This window comes from Podarcis liolepis, assembly GCF_965112155.1.
Source record: "Podarcis liolepis genome assembly, chromosome: 6".
NCBI lineage: Eukaryota > Metazoa > Chordata > Lepidosauria > Squamata > Lacertidae > Podarcis > Podarcis liolepis.
Window position 1 is genome coordinate 29,631,295 of NC_139559.1, and position 14,770 is coordinate 29,646,064.

Genomic DNA, 14,770 nt, shown 5'->3' on the forward strand with positions numbered 1-14,770 from the left:
GCCTGCATACAGAAGCAAGTGCTTGGAAGGAGGGTTGCTTTTTCCAATCATTCGCTTGCTGCTTCCCTATTCCACGTGCAACATTCTATTGGCAACACTATGCTGTTTCTTCTTATTGATTGACAGGATTTCTCTGCTGCCTTTTGATACAATTGAGCTCAAGGTAATTGAGCTCAATAGCTTGTTTGGGTTGGTTTTTTTTAAGAAAATCAAAGCATGCAATTTAATATAGCATGGAGAAGAATGTGACAATTACAAAGGTTATATTGGGGAGAGGGGATTAAAAATCTACATAAGAAGCATTAAAAACAGCAGCAGCAAGGTTCCAGCTATCAAAGAGGTGACCAATCATGTTTTATAACTATGGCACCACTATGGGGGGGGAGGGGAATATATCCTGAACGGAGCATCATTTAACTCAATGAAAAGATGACACATGGAGCAGGACCCTCTAAGGATGCTCTTATAGCATAGGAAATCTAATGGGAAAGTAAACAAACACCTGGTGTATGGATGAATCTCCAACTAGACTTGACAGGCTCATAGGAGCCACAACAATTTTCATCCCAGTAATAAAAATGTCACTTGGCCTTTTAGAAAATGTGTGATCTCATGGTCCCTAGGAGGACATTCCAGGGGCCATCGGATATAAAGGAGCAAGCGCTCACTTTTGCTTTTGCGTTCTCTCTCTCTCTCTCTCAGCAAAGGGGAGATCTGCTCCTGGATGCCACCCCAGAGCAATGGGGGAAACGTCTCCTTTACCAACACAGAGAGGGGAAAGGGGGTCATTCCACAGGCAGGTTGGGGCAGATCAGGTGAGGCTCTGGATCCACTAGATCCAAACCTCTTCCTTTGCTAGAACCCCACCACCACCACTCACACACAAAAGAAAGGGGGAGGGTATATGCCAGGTCTGAGACTGGCATATGTTACCAATAAAAGGGGAAATACGCCCCCCCCCCAAAAAAAACCCCACCTAAAGATAAGAATGGGCAGATCAGTAAGAAACGGTGGTAGAAAAATTACAAAGTATCTGCACATAACATTTCTGCCCTGCTAAATGGAGCCCAGATACACTTTTCATTTAGCAGTTCTTCTACTATGGATTTTCCCTCCCTTAGGATTGTTCTGTAAATATGAAGAACTTCCAGAACACCTGGTAGACTCTGATCTGCTCCTTGTACTTGCTAGCGATTCCATGTAAAGGAACTTCAGTATCAGTAGGAACAATCAGAGTGACCATTCAGGTTTAAGATTCTCTTACCAGTATCTCCATAGGCAGACATTTCTTAAAATAGTGAAAATTTAGCTTACAGCTAAGGAGGGGGGAAATGCCCAGTGAAATTAACACTGGAGCTGTCCCAGCTCTGACTTACTCAATGGGTATAATTAAATGGTCTGATGAAGACTTGAATTAGCTCGTCAGCCTGCACATCCGTGATGAAGTTCAGAAAGCATCAGGAAAATCTTTCAGTGGAAAGTCTATCTGCCCTAAGATTTGAAAAAGGTAGAGTGCACTCTTCTCAATCAGGCACCTGATCACCCAGTTTTCCAGGCAGTGGCCTAGGCTGATTAAACTGTCACCTCTCTAAAACTCAGTGATGAATTATTCCATCCACTCTCAGTATCAATAAAAGAAAGAACCAAAACAGGGAATTCCAAAACCCTGCAATGGGAATAGTTGTGTAGTGGCAAATTCGGAACTGCAGGGTCCCTTTATGACAGTCACAGCCACACCCCCTCATAGCCATGCCCCCTTCTAAGATTACCCAACAATTGGATAATCATACAATGATAATAATTAGGGATGCATTGCAGCCATCACTGCAGTTCGACTCTTTAGAGCTACACCAATGACTGGCAATACGCAGACAGCTTTAGCAATGGAGATGTGGGCATACCCTCATCAGTGAAAAGTCTAAAGGCAGGTCAGTTTAAAGCAGAAACTAAAGGGTTTGTCTTTGCTATCCAAAGCTCTGTACTTGCTGCCAGTGAACAATGACAATGGATACAGATACCTGCAGAAAATGCAAATATAAATCAAGAACAATAGAACATGAAGGTGTCTTATTCTGTACATTATATCTTATCAGATATACTGAGGTTGCAAAGCTCATTCCCGATCAACTGGATAGGAAGTATCAATGAATCAGTTCCTTACTATAAATAAACTCTTCAGCCTGTTTTTGAGAAAAATGGTTTCATTGTGTACTTGTATAAACCTAGCATAACAGATAAAACTATATATTACAATGGACTAGGCATAATTCTAGTGCACACCCTACCCCCAAATACCCTACCATAATAGATATTGCAATATTTGTCATACATAACATGTGGAGCCAGGAGAACACAGAGATTTGTTTTTAAAAATGAAAATATAACACTGAAGATAAAGCACACAGAGAAACTCAAGGTAATTCATATACACCTGGAATATTCTATCCAGTTCTGGGTGCCACAACTTAATACCTGTGGGTAAAGGGGGGTATACAAATTTAAAAAGGATATTGGCACGCAGAGGAGGGCAACCAAGATGATCATGGATCTGCAAACTAAGCTTTATGAGGAACCATTGAGTGAGATGGAATAGAGGTGGCTGAGAGGAGATATGATAGCCATTTTCAAATATCTAAAGGGCTGCCATATGGAGACGGGATCAAGTGTGTTTCCTTCTGCTCCGGAGGGCAGGACGTGAACCAATGGATTCAAGATACAAGAAAGGAGATTCTGACTAAACATCAGGAAGAACTTTCTGACAATGAGCTGTTTGACAGTGGAATTGACTCCTTTGGGAGGTTGTGGGTTCTCCTTCCTTGGAGGTTTTTAAGCAGAGGTTGGATGGTCATCTGTCATGGATGCTTTAGTTGAGATTCCTGCATTGCAGGGGGTTGGACTAAAAGACCCTCGGGGTCCCTTCCAACCCTACAATTCTATGAGTCTTAGGGTGCACTCTTGTCACGATGTCCTAAATTGCCACCAGGAGTTAGGCACAGAAGGAAAGGATCCAGCTGAGTTCTTCTCTTCCACATTCCCAGCAGAGAAGCAGCATCTCTAGAACTCAGAACTCTTGAACAAGAACAACCAAAGAGAGTTCCTCCCAAGCCAGACTCCACTCCAAGGAACCATGTCTCAGTATCCAAGATGTGCCTAAAAGGCTCCAGACCAAGGATCACAACTCTTGAGTCATGGGGCTGGGAGGGGGATGTCTTGGAAGAATACAAGGTGCCCTTTGAAGCTTGGATTTCATTTCCGTGCATTCCTTGCCCTCAGCGATCTGTCCATGGTCCTGCAAGCTTGATGTCTGATCCACCACTTTAAGTTCTCTTACCTCTTTCCTCCTCCCAAACTACAGGGCAGATTCCCCTGCCTGCCAGGCTATCTGTTGGCCTCACCAACTCAATGCAAATCAATTATAAAGCAGTCATGGAAGCAGAGAATACTTTCCCCGCCACCATTGCAGTGCCTTCCTGTGAAGCTATTCTGAGGGCTCCAGGTGTTTTTCAAGAGGGCATGCAGCTGATCTTAAGGAAACTTCAGTGAACCCATTGTGAATTGTTTGCTAAGCACTGTGACAACACAGTTGCTTGAATCTGTCTTGACTTGCATGCCATCATGTGGGCAGAACAGCCACAGCTAAGTCATATTTCTTTGGATGAATTTCGATTATTGCAGCCTGAGGATGCAGAAAAGGTGCTTGGAAAGGAATCGCTTATTATTTGCCTGCTTGCCTACCTGACTGATAATATTGAGCAGGAAATGGATGAATAGATGGATCCAGGAAGAGATTAATACTGCATTATGAAACTGAGTAGTCCCAGCTATCTGGAAGGAGGTGATAATGATATTACTCCTGAAGAAACTCTTCGGGGACCCTAAAGATTTTTCTACTCGCTTATATCCTGTACTTGTATAAGGTGTTCTAAAACTCTAGGCAATCTTGGGTGACCCTGATTATATACATCCATTTCAGCCTTTCTTCTATTCTGGGTTTGGCAATGAACCTATCTTGGTTGCCTGTGTTGGATCACTTATATGGGGAGAGTATAATCCTATTTGCTCACTCTCCACCTCTCAGGAGCTTTCAGTACCATTGACAAAGTTATTGTTCTGGACCATCTGTCTGGGATGGGAATTGGGAGGCATTCAAGTAAGCCTTTCTCAGAGCTGACCCACTGAAATGAATGAACCTACATTTAACAACCTAAATCAACAACTGCCTGACTTTAGAAGACATCTGAAGGCAGCCCTCTATTGGGAAATTTTCAATGTCTGATGTTTTACAATTTTTTATATGTGCTGTAAGCTGCCTCGAGTGGCTGGGGAAACCCAGCCAAATGGGTGGGGTACAAATATAATCTTCATCATCATCATCATCATCATCATAGGTTTGCTTTGAGTAAAAATTAGCTGAAATAACTTCCACTGTGTTCCATGTGAGTTTGGGTATACTGTGTAATGTGAAACAACCAACCATCTTGCTATCCTTCTTTGTTGGTGCTTCAGGCTGCAAGGCCATTTATTCCCCATTCGCCATTTTGTGTAAATAAACATTGTAGATTTGCTAAGATTGGTATTGGTTCTTGCCAACTTCCCCCAAATAAGCAAGGCAATGCTGGTGTTTATAAACTAGAGACCATATCCATTGCAATATCACCTGAGGCACACAATCACTTCCAGCAGTTTCCCCAAATTAGTTCCATGAGCACGTAGGCAAAACACAAGCTCATATGTTTATAGACACACATGCAGATCGGAATACAGTTGATGCTTTGTTTTATGGCATTGTTTTTGCTGCGGTTTCACTCAGTTTTTATTTGTATCTTGAAAGTGTTTTTTAAAATAATAATAATAATAATAATAATAATAATAATAATAATTGTAAGCCACCTAGGAAGGGGAAAGGTGATAGTGTGGAGCCTATGTTTGTAAAATACATATAATTATAAGGGGTTCTGACTCTCGCAAAACAAAATGGCTGTGTTAAATCCTTTGCATTTGTTAATTCAGTTTAATTCATATGCAGCTCTGAAAGAAGTCCCATTGAAGTTAAGTGGGAGGTCAAACAAAACAAATCTCAACTTCACCCAATGCAGCAAGATTCTCTCTGCTGCCCTGGTGATTAGTCAAAAGGCAAGATGGATAAACTAGATAAACAAGCTTGGCAAAACCTTGGTCCCAGAAACTGGAAATAATTGCTACTGGCTGAAAATGTTTCCTAGTGGGGCAGGTTAGCACCCCTCTTTGCCTTTCCCATCATTGCTTTAAGCTTTTCTCTCTTTTCTGAATTTGAGAGAAGGGGAAAAATGGTTTTAATTAACAGAGATGACTGGCGAATTTCTCTCCTGTAATGAGACATGTTTAAAACATTAGCCTCCAATTTATGAAAATTTAATGTGCTTTAGAAGAGACATTGAAAATATTTTACAGTTGCAAACATTGCCAGGAGCTCTCCTCAGTGAGTGGGCTCTTGCCAAAAAAGATGCTGCAACGTTCCAAGTTGGTACCACTAATAGGATTCCACCCAGATGAAAGTGTAAGGGTGGCTGAGCTCACACACTGGGTATTTACTCTGGGATTATCACTCTTTGTTTACTCACTTTCTGAGGGCATCTGTATAACATCATCCCCAAATTATTGCTGGCCTGTGTTTTCCCTGTGGTTCTTCCATATCCTTGAAACTTCTGAATGGGTTTGGGGTACAGAAAGGATTCTCCACAGGCAAAGATCGCCTGAGCACTACTGCCTTCTTGAAGAGGCACGGTTTTGACATGCACAGTGATGTTTCAGGCAGTTCAGCCTAATGCCTCTTCATATCAGCACAATTTTAGAGGTGTGGGGTTCTGGAAACAATTTTTAAATTTGTGCTGAAATGCTTTTCCACCTTTTTTAAAAAAAAATGCCCTACACCACTTAAAAGAAGTATTTTAAATGCAAAATTTAAAATGGCTATGCTGCTAAAATGACATACTTAGGTGCAGTGACACATGTAGAAATGTGCAAAGAAAATAGCAGGGTGGATGCTCACAATTGTACCTGGAGACACCGGGAATTGAACCTGTGGCCTTTTGCATGCAAAGGATATGTCTTACCACTAAGCTACAGCCCTTCCCTGCCTTAATGTGAGGTGTACCTGCAGAAATGCCCTCTTCTGCACAACTCCTAAAGGTGCAGCAGCCCTGCTTTCTTTTGCTTCTGCACTGCCACCACCCCAGTTGAGCCGTAATGTGCTACGGGTGGCATATATAGTAGCTTCTGTATGGATGTTATATGGCAAAATGGGATTTAAGATGCTGCAGTCACTAGTACTTATAGAATCATAGAAATGAACAGTTGAGAGGGACCCCAATGGTCAGCTAGTCCACAGTTTCTGAATCCCTGCTTGATTGTGATCTAACATCTTCATGAACCCTTCCAAAATAAGGACTCTCTCTTTCCTCCCACACTGTGGAAAGTCAGGTGCACAGCCGGGAGTCATTTTGGACTCACAGCTGTCCATGGAGGTGCAGGTCAATTCTGTGTCCAGGACAGCTGTTTACCAGCTCCATCTGGCAGGCAGGCTGAGACCCTACCTGCCTGCGAACTGTCTCGCCAGAGTGGTGCATGCTCTAGTTATCTCTCACTTGGATTACTGCAATGTGCTCTATGTGGGGCTACCTTTGAAGATGACCCAGAAACTACAACTAATCCAGAATGCAGTAGCCGAGATCACATAACACCAGTCTTGAAAGACCTACATTGGCTCCCAGTACGTTTCCGAGCACAATTCAAAGTGTTGGTGCTGATCTTTGAAGCCCTTAACAACCTCAGCCCAGTATACCTCAAAGAGAACAACAACTACCAGACTTTTAGAAGACATCTGAAGGCAGCCCTGTTTAGGGAATTATTATTATTATTATTATTATTATTATTATTATTATTATTATTATTATTATTATTCCACATGCAGCTTACAGCACCAAAGCAAGGACAGGTTAGCACTAAAGGTTGGCCACCGAAAAGCAGCCTGCAAAAGGAGGTGCTATTCAGCATCTCCAGGCATTGCCTGCAAAGTAAGCGACACAACCCCATGCCCAGGACTTATCATCTATAAATAACCATTGGGCAAAAACAACTTCAACGAGGGAAGGGAATGCTAATCACCAAATCTGAAATCTGAATGAGCCAAAGGGAAACGGGAATCACTGTCGGAGCTGACATTCATTTGTCTTTATCTGCTTCACTCATGGCTCTCCCTTCTCCATTTCCACTCATTGCCAGATATGGACATTGATTATGTCCTCCTTTTGTCCTCCTTTTATCACCCTGTTGTCCAAGAGACATTATTCTGAATTGTTCACCGTGAGCACATTAATTCAGCCTAACAGACCACTACAACTCTTCCTCATGTAACTTGCACAGCTGCATGACAAATCCTTATTTGTGCATGCAGTTCATTCAACACACAGCACACAGATAGTTGAGCTGTACAGTCCTAGTTATTCACAAGTAAATTCAACAAGTGCATAATCAGTGTACACAGTTGTACAAATCAACAAGTCTACACTCTGTCCCACAGACACTTCCACATGCAAGGTTGTTCATGTGTTCAGCGTAATGTGTGAGCAAGCCTCCTGCTTGCTGCCATGTGCTATGCACAATCCAGGCTGGTGGTTTTTTATTTTTTATTTTATTTATTTCAGATTTCACATGGAGAGGTTGCGTGAATGAACCCGAAACCCCTTCTGCACCTGTCTCATCTGTCAAAATGCTTATGGGGACCAAATTCCACTGCAGTCAATGAGAATTTTGTGCCATTAAAGTCTAAGTTAATTGCTTTTCAACAGCGCTCTACTTACTGTTAAAAGAGGAAACATACCCCCCCAAAGGCTACAATATTGTAGGGATGAACTTTCTGCTGACAGAAGCCTTGCTTTCACATCACTGTTCCTATAATTACCTGACTCTTGCAATAACACAACGCTACCCTGTACTGCTGGGAATGTACAGCAGTATACACAAGACAGAATCCCACTGCTAAAGTGAAGGATGCTGATATACAGCCAGGACACGAGTGGCATCTACAGGTGGTTTATCAATACTGCACATGTGCTTGTCATTTCAGTAAGCCCACAACCTACACACATTTAACTCGTGCACATTCTGCTTCATGTACCAGGCAACAAAAATTAAAGAGGGGGGCGGAAAGGGAAAAAAGACCTGCCCAACATTGCACCCAATGTGTTTTGACTATACACAATTTTGGCTTTGGGTGTGGGCTTACCATATTCTCATTTTGGTACTGCAGCAAGGATGCGAGTTACCACATGGCATGCACATTCAGATTCCATTTGTATCATGCCGACCTCTGAAACCTCCCAACAGGGATCAGACCCTATTTTAGTAGGCTGTACCAAAATCCATTAAATAAACCAGCTTCAGTGGGAGCTGATGAGCAAGAAATCTAACATGGAGGAGGATAACAGTCTGTTGGATACTGGTGTCTGGGCCAAAAATGGAGGGGTGGCTCACTCATGCATGTTTATGATTTCAGGAGCAGAGCACCAACTTGCATGTGTGAATGATGAAGGTCATACGTATAACACTAACGTAGTAGTTTGAAAAAACTTCACTATTAAGCCAGATCTTCTCAGATCCTTCTAAACATAATGCTTTTCACTGGAGTCAGTTCACACAAAAAGCTTCAAGTAATCAAGCGAGGTGTATGACTTTGAGGAGTAGCCTCAGTGCTCATTGATAGTCCAAATGTTTTGCTATCAGACAGTCCTGGGTTCAATCCTCAGCAAATCCAGGTATGGCTGAACCAACTGAAACTCTGGAAAGCCATCACCAGGGACAATAGTAAGCTAGATGGACCTGTAGTCTAACTCAGTAAAGGGCAGGATTTGTGAAGCTGCTATTTGCACAGGAAAGCAAGGAGTTTTACAGCCTAAACATGACAGTACATAGCACCATAGCTAAGCTATCCCAGTCATAGAAGGAGAATAGCTTATGAATCAGCAGACAAGGAGTTTCACTGAAGCTTCAAGAGCATTCCCAAGCTATGACCTTCAAGGGAAGGGTAACTCCATCCAGAACAGAACAGTATGGTCAAACCTTGGTTGTCGAATGTAATTCGTTAAGGAAGACCGTTTGACTTCCAAAGCGTTCGACAACCAAAAACTGAAAGCGGAAGCCTCAATACAATAGGGAAACTAAAAATGGAAGCCATGTAGCGTGTTCGGCTTCTGAAAATCATTCAAAAACCGAAGCAGTTACTTCTGGGTTTTCGGCATTCAGGAGCCGAAACGTTTCAAAACGGAGGCATTCAGGAACCAAGGTTTGACTGTAACTCAACCCCATGGACCCAGGAAATGCTCCCCAAGAGTACCTTCGTCTTATTAGGTACTGCCTTTCATCTGGCCCATTATTGCCTCTAGACACTGGTTGAGCTCCTAAACAGCCTCTCCTGATTCAGATGGAAGAGAGAAGTTTGGTGTTATGCTGACGACACTGCATTCCAAAACCCCAATTACTTCCAGTGGCTTCATATAGATATCAAACAGCATTGACAACAATATGGTATCCTGCAGGACAAGTGGCAATGGACTGAGGAGCTTCCCAATTCTCTCTGGTATTGATGTTGTAAATAAGAGCAGAACCACCATATTACAGTGCCTCCAACGCCCAGTCCACAGAGCCTACTGGTACAGAAAGATCAAGAACCAGCAAGGTTGCACTCCAGCCCACCTTCCAGTAAAGGTCATTTGATCAGGGCAACAAAGGGAAGGGATGCAGCTCAGTGGTAGATGCAACCGCTTTGCATGCAGAAGGTCTGAGGTTTGACTCCTGGCATCTCTATATAGGGCTGAGAGAGACTCCCTGTCAAACCATGGAGAGCCATTGTCAATCACTGTAGACTATACTGTGCCAAATGAACTAACAGTCTGACTTGGCAGAACAGATTGAAAATGTGCAATCGGGAGCATTTTAAGACTCCACTGTCAACACTATTTCTTGCGTAGGACATAAGCACATATCAATAGCACAGATCATGTGGGTTGGTTGCCCATTGGTACTAGCTCACAGTGCAGTGCAGATCATGGCAGGTAGTTGTACAAGTGCTGCAGAGGACTCAACAGATCTATAAATTAGACATGCCACTAGTCACACGTTGTATTCCAGAGCGTTTCCGTGTGCTCTGGTTTCCGTCGTGGTTTTTCGTTGCGCCAGAAACGGTTTAGTCATGCTGGCCACATGACCCGGAAAGCTGTCTGTGGACAAACGCTGGCTCCCTTGGCCTGAAAGCAGAGATGAGCGCTGCACCCCAGTGTTGCCTTTGACTGGACTTAACCGTCCAGGGGTCCTTTACCTTTACCTATATTCCTTGATAAAAAGTACTCCACTTAAGCTAGATTAATATACAACAGCAAATAACCTGACTGGCCATGTATAGCTAGTTCCCCTAAACTACCTATACTGAGGAACTACAGGAACATAAAAAGAAAATAATAATATATAAGCTTTCAAAATTCATCTGATTTCCCAAGGAAGGTATACATTTTACATGGAATGGTGTAAGGTTGCCACCCAGTGTTCAAATACAGGAATTTCATTTCTGTGGCTCAGTTAAGTATTCCATTGATTTGTGAATGGCCAAGGCTGAAATGCAGATACAGTGGTACCTCGGGTTACGTACTTAATTCGTTCCGGAGGTCCGTTCTTAACCTGAAACTGTTCTTAACCTGAAGCACCACTTTAGCTAATGGGGCCTCCTGCTGCTGCCATGCCGCCGGAGCACGATTTCTGTTCTCAACCTGAAGCAAAGTTCTTAACCTGAAGCACTATTTCTGCGTTAGCGGAGTATGTAACCTGAAGCGTATGTAACCTGAGGTACCACTGTACATACATGGATCATCCCACTGCATATCTCATGTGAAATCTTAAAGCTTAAGCATTACACAAACCATCAACAAATAAACATCAGTGATTACTCTGCAGGCTAAAATTCCCGATTACCAACCAGCTCTGGTAAGTAAGATAAATCAAACTCTGAAAAGTGGAGAGGCAGAGAAATAAAATGCTTGGAAGAGCATACAGTGCCACAACTATATGATCTATTCTGAACAGCAATCAAATTTCAGAGTAAGGAAAGTGACTCTCAAATATGAGCATCAAACCAAGAATACTACTTTCCTGACAAAGGCACTGTAAACAGAGATCGTGTTTCGGAGAATGATTTTGTGACTGTCTAATTATTATTATTAATTAAATTTCTATACTGCCTTCATCCAAGGATCACAGGTCGGTTTACAATATAAAACACAAAAATACATAACAAAGTAAGAAATAAAAACAATATCCACCCCACACATTTTAAAAGGCCATAGATTGTTTAAATAGCCAAAGGCCTGGGAGAAGAGGTATGTTTTTGCCTGGCGCCTGAAGATACGTAACAAAGGCACCAGGCAAGCTTTCTTGGGGAGAGCATTCTACAAACAGGGAGCCACGGCAGAAAAGGCCCCTTCTCGCGTTGTCATCCTCTGGACCTCTCCTGGAGGAGACATGTGAAGAAGGGCTTCAGATGATGGTCAGAGGGTCCGCATCAGTTCATATGCAGAGAGGCAGTCCTTGAGTTATTATAAAATATTGCGGGAAATATTAAGAACCAGCATGTTCTTCTCTCTCTCTCTCTCTCTGTGCTGATTCTGCTTCTATACCCTTCTGTGTGAGACTCACATCTAAATATACACTGGTAGGTTGTGGTAGTCTTCCATTTTTATTTTACTGCTTTAAGCATTGTATTGTATTAATATTGCGGCCCTGTATACCATATGATTCATCTGTTGCTTTGCTGAGGATGTAAGAGACCGGGGGCGGGGAGAGACTACAAATGCAAGTAACTGAGCAACAGGTAAAGGTAAAGGGACCCCTGACCATTAGGTCCAGTCGTGACCGACTCTGGGGTTGTGGCGCTCATCTCTCTTTATTGGCCGAGGGAGCCGGCGTACATGTGGCCAGCATGACAAAGCTGCTTCTGCCGAACCAGAGCAGCGCATGGAAACGCCATTTACCTTCCCGCTGGAGCGGTACCTATTTATCTACTTGCACTTTGACGTGCTTTTGAACTGCTAGGTTGGCAGGAGCAGGGACTGAGCAACGGGAGCTCACCCCGTCGCGGGGATTCGAACCGCGGACCTTGTGATCGGCAAGTCCTAGGCTCTGTGGTTTAACCCACAGCGCCACCCACGTCCCTGAGCAATACTAACCCCCGATAGGACCAGCAGATTGATCACCACACCCAAAGACCTGCTAGGGCATAGCACATATATTGCCGGTGTGTGCTCTCTATATTTTGCTGTGCCAATTCCATGCTGGCAGAGTTGAGGCACCCAAATTAGGCCCATCTCAGGGGAATGGAGTAGCTTAGGATACAGCCTATTCCTTGTCAGCTGTAATTTGCCCTTGCCCCATAAAGCCTTGCTATGGAGCTGTAGGTTGGCTAACACGGGTGAATACTCTGCAGCAGAAGTGCTCCATGCACCATGCTTTCCATCGCTGCAAGAACAGAGCCTCTCTAAGAGCAGGTAAGTATGCCTGCCACAGTCTACACCTTCCAGCAACAAAGATCAAAGGGTTGGAATTGCATTTGGATAATCTATGTTTACAGTAGCTAAAGATATATAGCACATCCCTTAAGACTAGACTACATGCATCTAAACTGTATGATTTGTTTCATACAGCTCTTGATGAAGCTGTTAACAGGATGGATCTATATTTGAGAAGTACAAAGTCACTGATGTTATAGAGATGTACATTCTAGAAATGCGAAGTTGATTTTATTAAACCGTCTTACATTTGTAATCCAGAGGGAAGAGGACATGGGATAATTTAATACATTGTGCCATTTCTGTTTTTACTGATGTTTCTCAGGAAAATCAATAAAGTTATAAATTCTAAAAAAAATGCTCATATCATGTACTAGGATGAAGTATATAATCATAATGGTTGCCCTTCTACAGTCAAACCTCGGTTGTTGAACATAATGTGTTCCAGAAACCCGTTTGGCTTCCAAAACAATTGACAACCAGGGCACAGCTTGCGATTGGCTGCAAGAGCTTCCTGCACTCAAGCGGAAGCTGCGTTAGACATTCAGCTTCCAAAAAACGTTTGAAAACCAGAACATTTACTTCTGGGTTTTTGGCATTCAGGAGCCAAAACGTTCCAAAATGGAGCTGTTTGGGAACCGAGGTTTGACTGTAATAAGTTGTCTGCAAGATAACATATGAAGGGAGCTTGTAAACAAGACTTAATTTGAGAAGCCCTCCCAGCCTTTGATTGTACTTTTCCTCATAATTTTTATAATGAATTCTGTATTATTTGTAATCAAAGAGATAATTCCAGGTGGATACAATAGTTTAGGCAGGAAAAAGGGGAAAGGAAAAGGTAGAAGAACTGTGAAAGCCATATACAGATGTGACTCTTGGACTTAGCCCACGGAAGCAGAAATAAGGGGTTTAACATATTCATTATATTGATTAGACTTATTATAGTTCTCCGGTTCAGAAGAATCTCATTTAGGCACTCTGGCTAATTTTCTAAACCCTTGCAATCACAGTCCTCAATAGGATGATCAGCTTTAATAACAGAGTGGGGATTACTGCAAGTACAAATCTACAAAAGGGACCGGCAATGTAGTGTGTATCACTGTATTCCAGCCATCTTTGAAAGAGACAAAATTAGGCAATTTCCACTGGAAGCCACGTGACAGGGGTTCGAGATGACCAGACAAAATTGTAGCTACTTCAGAACTACATGGAAGGAATATATTTCACATTAAATCATACTGAGATAGACTAATTTAAATCAATGGACTTTAAAGTCCATTCATTTTAATGGGGCTACTCTAATCATAACTAGCATTGGAGATCAGCCCTTGACTTTTTTTTGGGGGGGGTTGCACATCCCCTATGGTGCATGGGGGCAGGGGAATGCATGAGAACATTAATTACAATTGCATAATTTACCATTCTTGAGAAAATGGGCACACAATCCTGAGGAGCGGAACATCCACGGATATAGGAAGCACAAGGACACCATTAATAGGAAACAAGGGTATGCTGAAAACAGCAGCAACCATAATGCATATCAGATTATAATCTTCAGCTATACCCCAGGGAAATTTTTAAATGAGATTTCTACCATATTATGGAGCAGAGAAATTGCCAAGACAGCTGCCTCAGCCAGCATTTGGACTAAGCCTTTCCAAAACCAATACTAAGATAGTTACTGTGGGATGTTGTGTATTTTCAGTAGCGGTTCTCTGTTTTCTTCCGTTTATACAAATACTTGGCGGCAGAGTTCCATATAGAATGCTGAAAGGTTGCATGCTGAAAAACGTATGATGTACTTATGCAGAATGAAGAGCAAAGGCCCTTCTATTATTAACCAAGGCAATGTTTCTGGCTCTGGCACAGAGTTGTTGTTTGTAGCAAATTAATGAACACCATGTGGCAAATGGATTCAACATCAGATGGGCTGACACAGCAGTAAGCTTTCAAAAACAGGCACTGCTTAGCACTATTCAAATTCTGTTCATTTGGGGGGAGGGGAGAATGTATTAGTATTTCTAGCATATACTATTCAGAATATTCAACTTAAGAACCAAAGTGGCACATACTTGGATATCTACACTTCTGCCTCGAAGGAAGACCAAAGTACCAGAGAAAACCGATGTACAAAATGGGGTGGGGGAAATCCCAACAAGGTTCTCCAAGTTTCTGTTACATAC